General features: G+C 48.7%; 1 pseudogene across 1 annotated transcript in view; it reads right to left on the bottom strand.

The window, feature by feature from the left end:
• Positions 1-248: 248 nt before the first annotated feature.
• Positions 249-12,391, bottom strand: part of LOC311149166 (protein Niban 1-like) — a 41,655-nt pseudogene continuing 29,512 nt past the window's right edge. Inside the window, exons 14-16 of the transcript in view lie at positions 6,769-6,998; positions 2,993-3,142; positions 249-860 (exon numbers count right to left, since the gene is read on the bottom strand). The product of the transcript in view is annotated as a protein Niban 1-like (transcript). The remainder of the gene's footprint in view (positions 861-2,992; positions 3,143-6,768; positions 6,999-12,391) is intronic.

The raw sequence follows: 12,391 nt of genomic DNA on the forward strand, positions 1-12,391 counted from the left end.
CTTTCCTTGGTCCCGAATTTGATAACCCAGTTATGCCCATATCTCACCACATTGATCTTCTCACAAACACAATTGTATACATTCATATTTTACCAGTTTTATGGAAACTTGCAGTTTTATGCTTGTGTAAAAGTTTCTTTGTTTTTTGACGGTGAAGGTAATCTCAGTCGGTTTCCACAACAGCAAGGGTATAGTCTATTACATTTATTATCTGTGTGACATCAGGCCCCTCACTGGCCACCCCTCTCTTATAGGTTATCACTACCTGGGTAGCGCTGGATCATCTCCTCCACTTCCAACTCCACCACCAGGTCTCGGACCTCCTTCACACAGCTGGGGCTGTGGAGGGACTGCGTTCAAATTGGTTGCTGATGCTATGGTGGAATCAGAACATGCAGTGACTTCAACACTAGCTTCTCAGTTAAAGCCTAATGTTGCTTCAGAGACAGGGTTAGGGGGAACAGCTCACCCTCTGATACTTCTATAGGGGGCTCGTGTCGATGCTGACCCTGCGATTCGCTCACACTGACCTCTACTGCAAGGTCAGAGGTCACACAAGCGCTCATCTCTTCTCCGCTGCTCAATGACACTTTGACCTCCTCAGTGGGGGCTGCTACTCCCGATTCCACTGTGACGTCATCATTAGGGGTCTCAATGTGTGAGGGGGCAGACTCGCTATCTGTAACCAAGTCATCATCCCCATCATCTGGGAAGGCTGGGGATGGGGCTCACAGGCTCCTCCACATCTTTGGTCTCTACTGCTGCAGCAAGGCTGGAGTCTGCTGGTGGCGCAGTTGCATGTTTCTCACCACTAGAGGGCAATGCTGGGTCACTGTGAGGAGGACTGCTCTCTCTATAAGCTTTTCAAATCAAATCAAATCAAATTGTATTGGTCACATACACATATTTAGCAGATGTTATTGCGGCTGTAGCGAAATGCTTGTGTTTCTAGCTCCAACAGTGCAGTAATATTTAACAATTCACAACAATACACACAATACACACAAATCTAAAAGTAAAAGAATGGAATTAAGAAATATAGAAATATTAGGACGAGCATGTCGGAGTGGCATAGACTAAAATACAGTAGAATAGAATAGAATACAGTATATACATATGAAAAGAGTAAAGCAAAAATATGTAAACATTATTAAAGTGGCCAGTCATTCCAAGTCTATGTATATAGGGCAGCAGCCTCTAAGGTGGTTGTTGTCCTTTATTATCTTTTTGGCCTTCCTGTAACATTGGGTGCTGTAGGTGTCCTGGAGGGCAGGTAGTTTGCTCCCGGTGATGCGATGGGCAGACCGCACCACCCCTCTGGAGAGCCCTGTGGTTGCGGGCAGTGCAGTTGCTGTAACAGGCGGTGATACAGCCCAACAGGATGCTCTCAATTGTGCATCTGTAAAAGTTTGTGAGGGTTTTAGGTGACAAGCCACATTTCTTCAGCCTCCTGAGGTTGTGAAGAGGCGCTGTTGCGCCTTCTTCACCACACTGTCTGTGTGGGTGGACCATTTCAGATCGTCAGTGATGTGTACGCCAAGGAATTTGAAGCTTTCCACCTTCTCCACTGCGGTCCCGTCGATGTGGATAGGGGCGTGCTTCCTCTGCTGTTTTCTGAAGTCCACGATCGGCTCCTTTGTTTTGTTGACTTTGAGTGAGAGGTTATTTTCCTGGCACAACTCTCCCAGGGCCCTCACCTCCTCCCTGTAGGCTGTCTCGTCATTGTTGGTCTCCTTCTCGGATTCAGATCAGGTTGTAGGCACTCCTCAGGTCCAACTTGGTAAAGTACCGGGCCCCTCGCAGCTGCTCGATGGCCAACGGAACCAGAGGGCGGGGGTCGAGGTGCTGGGAAACTCCAGGAGGATTACCTGCTGCATCCATCTTTGTGATTGGTGTGTGATTCTGTGACGAGTACTGAGGATACGAAGAGGCAGGACGTAGACACAGCAATCAACAATGTAAAGGTTTACTTAACACTGAGCAAGAGAACAACAAAGAGCAAGTACACGACAAGACACTAACAATCACACACACACACAACACAACACTGAACAGTCCAGGGCTATATAGGGGTGGTGATGAGATGATGAGGTGCAGGTGCGCTGGAGGTAATCAGGGTGCATTGGGTTTCCATTCCAGTGTTGCCGAGGTGGTGCGCTCAGACCGGTGGCTCAGTAGACCGGCGAATCAGAGCACCGGAGGAGAGCAACGGGAGGAGACGTGACACTCTGGAATCAGTTCAATTGCCCTGGGGGGTACGAACAAAGGATCCAATTCGGGAAAGTCATATTCCTGGTCGTAATGCTGGTGAGTTACCACCGCTCTGATATCCAAAAGTTATTTCCGGCTGTATGTAATAACACAATAAAAATTATTGGCTAATAATGTAAGAAATAACACACAGCTTCGGAGCTAGAAGCAGAGCTTCCCTATCTGTTGGCGCCATCTTGCTTTTGGCTCAGTAGTGGTGATTGTGAGAGAAGCCATGCTACTGAATCTTCAACAGCTATAGGGTCAATGACAGCTACAGGGTTGACAACACAAACAGGGACAGGGTCCGGAGCTTTGCTTTGTGCAACTGTGGTTGGTATATCAATTACTACTGTCTCCTCCACCTCCACGCCATCTACAGGAGTGGGTTTCCTTGTCTCAGCTGAGGTGGGTGTGCCTGGGCTCGGTGTCTCAGAAACAATGGGTGTCTCTACTTTAATAGTTGTCTCTACCTCGATCGGTGTCTCTACTTTCTCTGTTACAACAGCGACTGGCTCGTCTACCATCACTATTTCAGGGGCAATTGGATTGTCTACCTTCTCTGTCTCAACTGTAGGGGCTGTGTCAACATGAGCTGTCTCAGTTAGGACAGGGATGTCCACTTGAGCTGTTTCCGTTGGAGCAGGACTAGCCACTTTATCTGTCTCAGTTGGTTCAGGCGTGTCCTCTGTTTTTTTCTCAACCACTACAGGTGTATCTGTCTGATCTTTCTCAGGTGTACTGACTGTCTTCTCCACCTCTACTAGCTTCTCCACTGAAGCTGCAACAACAGGTGCAACACTGGCCCCCAGGGCCTCAATCTCTGCTGTGGTACCTGACACTGTCTCCACCTTGTCCTTCTCTGCCTCCACCATGGTCCCCTTCTGTAGGGCTGTTACGGTGACCTTATTACCAGCAGTCATGAGTTATGACCGCAGTCAAGTGACCATTTAGTCACAGTAATTAGGCTTCTCCAAGCTCTGATGCTGCTGATGGTCATTAGTAGCCTACCAAACTTGCTAATTGGCTGGTACTCAGCACTCTCTTGTCCCTCTACATTTACATTTTTGTCATTTAGCAGACGCTCTTACAGTTAGTGAGTGCATACATTTTTTTATTTTTCTCGTACTGGCCCTCTGTGGGAATCGAACCCAAAACCCTGGCGTTGCAAACGCCATGCTCTACCAACTGAGCTACATCCCTGCCGGCCATTCCCTCCCCTACCCTGGACGACGCTGGGCCAATTGTATCCTTTACTCTCTCGCTCTCCTCCAACACTACTCACTCTGCCTCTACTCAGATGGCAATGTGCCGTCGCAACCTTCGCTCTCTCTCTCCCGCTACTCTCTCCTCTTCCATCCTATCATCTCTTCCCTCTGCTCAAACTTTCTCCCTCCAATCTCCTGATTCTGCCTCCTCAACCCTCCTCTCCTCCCTTTCTGCATCCTTTGACTCTCTATGTCCCCTATCCTCCCGGCCGGCTCGGTCCTCCCCTCCTGCTCCGTGGCTTGACGACTCATTGCGAGCTCACAGAACAGGGCTCCGGGCAGCCGAGCGGAAATGGAGGAAAACTAGACTCCCTGCGGACCTGGCATCTTTTCACTCCCTCCTCTCTACATTTTCTTCCTGTTTCTGCTGCTAAAGCCACTTTCTACCACTCTAAATTCGAAGCATCTGCCTCTAACCCTAGGAAGCTCTTTGCCACCTTCTCCTCCCTGCTGAGTCCTCCTCCCCCTCCCCCCCTCCTCCCTCTCTGTGGATGACTTTGTCAACCATTTTGAAAAGAAGGTTGACGACATCCAATCCTCGTTTGTTAAGTCAAATGACACCGCTGGTCCTGCTCACACTGCCCTACCCTATGCTTTGACTTCTTTCTCCCCTCTCTCTCCAGATGAAATCTTACGACGGCCGGCCGCCCAACAACCTGCCCGCTTGACCCTATCCCCTCCTCTCTTCTCCAGACCATTTCCGGAGACCTTCTCCCTTACCTCACCTCGCTCATCAACTCATCCTTGACCGCTGGCTATGTCCCTTCCGTCTTCAAGAGAGCGAGAGTTGCACCCCTTCTCAAAAAACCTTCACTCGATCCCTCCAATGTCAACAACTACAGACCAGTATCCCTTCTTTCTTTTCTCTCCCAAACTCTTGAGCGTGCCGTCTTTAGCCAACTCTCTTGCTATCTCTCTCAGAATTACCTTCTTGATCCAAACCAGTCAGGTTTCAAGACTGGTCATTCAACTGAGACTGCTCTTCTCTGTGTCAGGGAGGCTCTCCGCACTGCTAAAGCTAACTCTCTCTCCTCTGCTCTCGTCCTTCTAGACCTATCTGCTGCCTTTGATACTGTGAACCATCAGGTCCTCCTCTCCACCCTCTCCGAGTTGGGCATCTCCGGCGCGGCTCACTCTTGGATTGCGTCCTACCTGACAGGCCGCTCCTACCAGGTGGCGTGGCGAGAATCTGTCTCCGCACCACGTGCTCTCACCACTGGTGTCCCCCAGGGCTCAGTTCTAGGCCCTCTCCTATTCTAGCTATACACCAAGTCACTTGGCTCTGTCATATCCTCACATGGCCTCTCCTATCACGCAGACGACACACAATTAATCTTCTCCTTTCCCCCTTCTGATAACCAGGTGGTGAATCGCATCTCTGCATGTCTAGCAGACATATCAGTGTGGATGACGGATCACCACCTCAAGCTGAACCTTGGCAAGACGGAGCTGCTCTTCCTCCCGGGGAAGGACTGCCCGTTCCATGATCTCGCCATCACTGTTGACAACTCCGTTGTGTCCTCCTCCCAGAGTGCAAAGAGCCTTGGCGTGACCCTGGACAACACCCTGTCGTTCTCCGCTAACATCAAGGCGGTGACCCGATCCTGTAGGTTCATGCTCTACAACATTCGCAGAGTATGACCCTGCCTTACACAGGAAGCGGTACAGGTCCTAATCCAGGCACTTGTCATCTCCCGTCTGGATTACTGCAACTCGCTGTTGGCTGGGCTCCCTGCCTGTGCCACTAAACCCCTACAACTCATCCAGAACGCTGCAGCCCATCTGGTGTTCAACCTTCCCAAGTTCTCTCACGTCATCCCGCTCCTCCGCACACTCCACTGGCTTCCAATTGAAGCTTGCATCTGCTAAAAGACCATGGTGCTTGCCTACGGAGCTGTGAGGGGAACGGCACCTCTGTACCTTCAGGCTCTGATCAGTCCCTACACCCAAACGAGGGCATTGCATTCATCCACCTCTGGCCTGCTGGCTCCACTATCTCTGCAGAAGCACAGTTCCCGCTCAGCCCAGTCAAAACTGTTCGCTGCTCTGGCAGCCCAATGGTGGAACAAGCTCCCTCACGACACCAGGATAGCGGAGTCACTCACCACCTTCCGGAGACACTTGAAACCCCACCTCTTTAAGGAATACCTGGGATAGAATAAAGTAATCCTTCTTACCCCACCCCCCAAAAAAAGAAGAAAAAAAATAACAATTGTAAAGTGGTTGTCCCACTGGCTATCATAAGGTGAATGCACCAATTTGTAAGTCGCTCTGGATAAGAGCGTCTGCTAAATGACGAAAATGTAATGTAAATGTAGCCTGTGAGAAAGACCCGATCACGTGACAGAGAGCCATGTGAGTGAGAGGTGCTTCAGCACGCAGCAGGGAGAAGGGAATTATAATTATAATATTCAGCCCAAGGCGCAAAAGGCATGGATTTTTTTAGGGGGCATTATGGCCACACAAAGGAGATGCAGCCGGGAAATTTGAGGCATTATCAAGTGCTTGTCAAATTGTGAATGAGAGACTGATGAAGTGTGTACAGCCTGCGCAAAAAACAAAACATGCCTTTCATGCAACTTTTTTCAAATCATCATTAGAGTTGCATCATGCAGCCTTAGAATGTGTTAAAAATCAAAACATATAGCCCAACATTTATATCACAACTGAAGTTACATAAATTACTCTAAATTAAGCATATAGGAGTACCTGTTTCTTTGCTAACTGCTCACCACAGAATAGCTGCATGTGCGCGCTCCCTCAAATTGTTTGGAGAAAATATCCTTTCTATTTTATTCAGCTACGTTCAATTGTATTCTTCATACTATAAAATAATATAAAATAATGCCACTGAATTCTAAGCTAATCTTGTCTGCTAAATGAACTAGTGTAGCCCACAGACATATGGCATAGCCAGATCAGGGCCTAACATAAGGACAACTCAGAGTATGCTATTCCGTTCTTCTGAAATAGACTACATTTTCTTCATGTTTCTTTAGACCATTCTAAAATAAATAATGGATTTATTGTGATGGAGTAGGCTATATTACATGGATTTATTAGACCTTTTAAAATGTAGATGTTCCAAAGGTCTGCATCATGGCTTGTAGGCTATGCGTGGAAGCCAGGAGATGCTAAATGTGTTTATGTTAATTAACGGTCAAATACTGAGACCAGCAGTTATTTGCTTGACAATCACCGGCTGACAAAATGTCATGACCGCCACAACCCTAACCTTGTGCACCCCCACCTTGGGGCTGGGTCTCAGGGTGGGTCTGGATATAGGTAGAGGTCGCAGGGTGGGTCTGGATATAGGTAGAGGTCTCAGGCTGGGTCTGGAGCTGTCTGGGGAAGCCTAGCACCCTGACTGGGCTGCTGGGGTGGGGATGGAGGGGGTGGAGAGGAGGCTGGAGCGGCTCAGGAGGTCTCTGCTGTCTGTGAACAGGTTGTGTTTCTTCAGGCTGGCTGCCTCCTCCACCACTGTAGAGCAAACAGAGACGTTATTTTTTTATTTATTTAACCTTTATTTAACCAGGTAAGCCAGTTGAGAACAAGTTCTCATTTACAACTGCGACCTGGCCAAGATAAAGCAAAGCAGTGCGATAAAAACAACACAGTGTTACATATGGGGTAAACAAAACATAAAGTCAAAAATACAACAGAATATATATATACAGTGTGTGTGAATGTAGTAAGTTATGGAGGTAAGGCAATAAATAGGCCATAATGCAAAATAGTTACAATTTCGTATTAACACTGGAATGATAGATGTGCAAAAGATGATGTGCAAATAGAGATACTGGGGTGAAAATTATTTGGTGTTGCTTTGGTGACCAGTGAGCTAAAATAAGACAGGGAATTGCCTAGCAGTGATTTATAGATGACCTGGAGCCAGTGGGTTTGGCGACGAATATGTAGTGAGGGCCAGCCAACAAGAGCGTACAGGTCACAATGGTGGGTAGTATATGGGGCTTTGGTGACAAAACGGATGGCACTGTGATAGACTACATCCAATTTGCTGAGTAGAGTGTTGGAGGCTATTTTGTAAATGACATTGCTGAAGTCAAGGATCGGTAGGATAGTCAGTTTTACGAGGGCATGTTTGGCAGCATGAGTGAAGGAGGCTTTGTTGCGAAATAGGAAGGAGATTCTAGATCTAACTTTTGATTGGAGATGCTTAATGTGAGTCTGGAAGGAGAGTTTACAGTCTAACCAGACACCTAGGTATTTGTAGTTGTCCACATACTCTAGGTCAGACCCGCCGAGAGTAGTGATTCTAGTCGGGTGGGCGGGTGCAAGCAGCGTTCGGTTGAAGAGCATGCATTTAGTTTTACTATTGTTTAAGAGCAGTTGGAGGCTACGGAAGGAGTGTTGTATGGCGTTGAAGCTCATTTGGAGGTTTGTTAACACAGTGTCCAATGAAGGGCCAGATGTATACAAAATGGTGTCGTCCACATAGAGGTGGATCCGAGCGTCACCAGCAGCAAGAGCGACATCATTGATATACACAGAGAATAGAGTCGGCCCGAGAATTTAACCCTGTGGCACCCCCATAGAGACTGCCAGAGGTCCAGACAACAGGCCCTCCGATTTGACACATTGAACTCTATCTGAGCTTGACGCCTTGATAAGTTCCTTTCCTGAGGATGGCTCACCCCTCACAGTTTTGGGGGATTTCAACCTCCCTACGTCTACATTTGACTCATTTCTCTCTGCCTCCTTCTTTCCACTCCTCTCCTCTTTTGACCTCACCCTCTCACCGTCCCCCCCTACTCACAAGGCAGGCAATACGCTTGACCTCATCTTTACTAGATGCTGCTCTTCTACTAATCTCACTGCAACTCCCCTCCATGTCTCCGACCACTACTTTGTTTCCTTTTCTCTCTCGCTCTCCTCCAACACTACTCACTCTGCCCCTACACAGATGGTAATGCGCCGCCGCAACCTTCGCTCTCTCTCTCCCACTACTCTCTCCTCTTCCATCCTATCATCTCTTCCCTCTGCTCAATCCTTCTCCCTCCAATCTCCTGATTCTGCCTCCTCAACCCTCCTCTCCTCCCTTTCTGCATCCTTTGACTCTCTGTGTCCCCTATCCTCCCGGCCGGCTCGGTCCTCCCCTCCAGCTCAGTGGCTTGATGACTCATTGCGAGCTCACAGAACAGAGCTCCGGGCAGCGAAGCGGAAATGGAAGAAAACTAAACTCCCTGCCGACCTGGCATCTTTTCACTCCCTCCTCTCTACATTTTCTTCATCTGTTTCTGCTGCTAAGGCCACTTTCTACCACTCTAAATTCCAAGCATCTGCCTCTAACCCTAGGAAGCTCTTTGCCACATTCTCCTCCCTGCTGAATCCCCCCCCCCCCCCCCCCCTCTCTCTGTGGATGACTTCGTCAACCACTTTGAAAAGAAGGTTGACGACATCCGATCCTCGTTTGTTAAGTCTAATGACACTGCTGGTCCTACTCACACTGCCCTGCCCTATGCTTTGACTTCTTTCTCCCCTCTCTCTCCAGATAAAATCCTGCGACTTGTGACTGCAGGCCGCCCAACAACCTGCCCGCTTGACCCCATCCCCTCCTCTCTTCTCCAGACCATCTCCGGTGACCTTCTCCCCTACCTCACCTCGCTGATCAACTCATCCTTGACCGCTGGCTATGTCCCTTCCGTCTTCAAGAGAGCGAGAGTTGCACCCCTTCTCAAAAAACCAACACTCGATCCCACTGATGTCAACAACTACAGACCAGTATCCCTTCTTTCTTTTCTTTCCAAAACTATTGAGCGTGCCGTCTTTAGCCAACTCTCTTGCTATCTCTCTCAGAATGACCTTCTTGATCCAAACCAGTCAGGTTTCAGGACTGGTCATTCAACTGAGACTGCTCTTCTCTGTGTCACGGAGGCTCTCCGCACTGCTAAAGCTAACTCTCTCTCCTCTGCTCTTGTCCTTCTAGACCTGTCTGCTGCCTTTGATACTGTGAACCATCAGATCCTTCTCTCCACCCTCTCCGAGCTGGGCATCTCCGGCGCAGCTCACTCCTGGATTGCGTCCTACCTGACCGGTCGCTCCTACCAAGTGGCGTGGCGAGAAGCTGTCTCCGCACCACGTGCTCTCACCACTGGTGTCCCCCAGGGCTCAGTTCTAGGCCCTCTCCTATTCTCCCTATACACCAAGTCACTTGGCTCTGTCATATCCTCACATGGCCTCTCCTATCATTGCTACGCTGACGATACACAACTAATCTTCTCCTTTCCCCCTTCTGATAACCAGGTGGCGAATCGCATCTCTGCATGTCTGGCAGACATATCAGTATGGATGACGGATCACCACCTCAAGCTGAACCCTGGCAAGACGGAACTGCTCTTCCTCCCGGGGAAGGACTGCCCGTTCCATGATCTCGCCATCACGGTTGACAACTCCGTTGTGTCCTCCTCCCAGAGTGCGAAGAGCCTTGGCGTGACCCTGGACAACACCCTGTCGTTCTCCGCTAACATCAAGGCGGTGACCCGATCCTGCAGGTTCATGCTCTACAACATTCGGAGAGTACGACCCTGCCTTACACAGGAAGCGGCACAGGTCCTAATCCAGGCACTTGTCATCTCCCGTCTGGATTACTGCAACTCGCTGTTGGCTGGGCTCCCTGCCTGTGCCATTAAACCCCTACAACTCATCCAGAATGCCGCAGCCCGTCTGGTGTTCAACCTTCCCAAGTTCTCTCACGTCACCCCGCTCCTCCGCACACTCCACTGGCTTCCAGTTGAAGCTCGCATCTGTTACAAGACCATGGTGCTTGCCTATGGAGCTGTGAGGGGATCGGCACCTCTGTACCTTCAGGCTCTGATCAGTCCCTACACCCAAACAAGGGCATTGCGTTCATCCACCTCTGGCCTGCTGGCTCCCCTTCCCTAAAGTAATCCTTCTACCCCCCCAGCCCCCCACCCACCCCCCCCAAAAAAAAAATATATATATAAAAAATATATAAAATAAAAATAAATAAAAAATATATATTTATAAATAAATAAATATTGTAAAGTGGTTATCCCACTGGCTATAGGGTGAATGCACCAATTTGTAAGTCGCTCTGGATAAGAGCGTCTGCTAAATGACGTAAATGTAATGTAAATGTAGTTGGTGAACAAGTTGAGGCAGTCATTTGAGAAACCAAGGCTATTTAGTCTGCCAATAAGAATGCGGTGTTTGACAAAGTCGAAAGCCTTGGCCAGGTCGATGAAGACGGCTGCGCAGTACTGTCTTTTATCGATCGCGGTTATAATAACGTTTAGGACCTTGAGCGTGGCTGAGGTGCACCCATGACCAGCTCGGAAACCGGATTGCATAGCGGAGAAGGTACGGTGGGATTCGAAATGGTCGGTGATCTGTTTGTTAACTTGGCTTTCAAATACTTTCGAAAGGCAGGACAGGATGGATATAAGTCTGTAACAGTTTGGATCTAGAGTGTCACCCCCTTTCAAGAGGGGGATGATCGCGGCAGCTTTCCAATCTCTGGGGATCTCAGACGTTACGAAAGAGAGGTTGGACAGGCTAGTAATAGGGGTTGCGACAATTTCGGCGGCTAATTTTAGAAAGAAAGGGTCCAGATTGTCTAGCCCAGCTGATTTGTAGGGGTCCAGATTTTGCAGCTCTTTCAGAACATCAGCTGTCTGAATTTGTGTGAAGGAGAAGCGGGGGGGGGTGCAGAGCTGGTGGCCGGGGTAGTGGTAGCCAGGTGGAAAGCATGGCCAGCCGTAGCGAAATGCTTGTTGAAATTTTCGATTATTGTACATTTATCGGTGGTGACAGTGTTTCCTAGCCTCAGTGCTGTGGGCAGTTGGGAGGAGGTGCTCTTATTCTCCATGGACTTTACAGTGTCCCAAAACGTTTTGGAGTTAGTGCTACAGGATGCACATTTCTGTTTTAAAAAGCTAGCCTTTGCTTTCCTAACTGATTGTGTATATTGGTTCCTGACTTCCCTGAAAAGTTGCATATCGCGGGGGCTGTTCGATGCTAATGCAGTACGCCACAGGATGTTTTTGTGCTGGTCAAGTATGAGGAGAACCAGGGGCTATATCTGTTCTTAGTTCTGAATTTTTTCTTATTTAAGATTGAGAGGAAAGCACTTTTAAAGAACAACCAGGCATCCTCTACTGACGGAATGAGGTCAATATCCATCCAGGATACCCGGGCCAGGTCAATTAGAAAGGTCTACTCGCTAAAGTGTTTTAGGGAGCGTTTGACAGTGATGAGGGGTGGTCGTTTGACAGCGGACACATTACGGACTCAGGCAATAAGGCAGTGATCGCTGAGATCCTGGTTGAAGACAGCGGAGGTGTATTTAGAGGGTAAATTTGTCAGGATGATATCTATGAGGGTGCCCATGTTTACAGATTTAGGGTTGTACCTGGTAGGTTCGTTGATAATTTGTGTGAGATTGAGGGCATCTAGTTTAGATTGTATGTTGGCCGGGGTGTTAAGCACATCCCAGTTTAGGTCACCAAGCAGTACGAACTCTGAGGAAAGATGGGGGGCTATCAGTTCACATATGGTGTCCATGGCACAGCTCGGGATGAGGGGGATCTGTAGCAAGCTGCAACAGTGAGAGACTTATTTCTGGAAAGGTGGATTTTTAGAAGTAGAAGCTCAAACAGTTTGGGCACAGACTTGGATAGTATGATAGAGCTCTGCAGGCTATCTCTACAGTAGATTGCAACCCCACCCCCTTTGGCAGTTCTATCGAGATGGAAAATGTTGCAGTTGGGGATGAACATTTCTGAATTTTTGGTGGCCTTCCTAAGCCAGGATTCAGACACTGCTAGAACATCAGGGTTGGCGGAGTGTGCTAACGCAGTGAATAACTCAAACTTAGGGAGGAGGCTTAGGAT

The sequence above is a fragment of the Coregonus lavaretus genome (assembly GCF_964263955.1).
Source record: "Coregonus lavaretus genome assembly, chromosome: 21".
Classification (NCBI taxonomy): Eukaryota; Metazoa; Chordata; class Actinopteri; order Salmoniformes; family Salmonidae; genus Coregonus; species Coregonus lavaretus.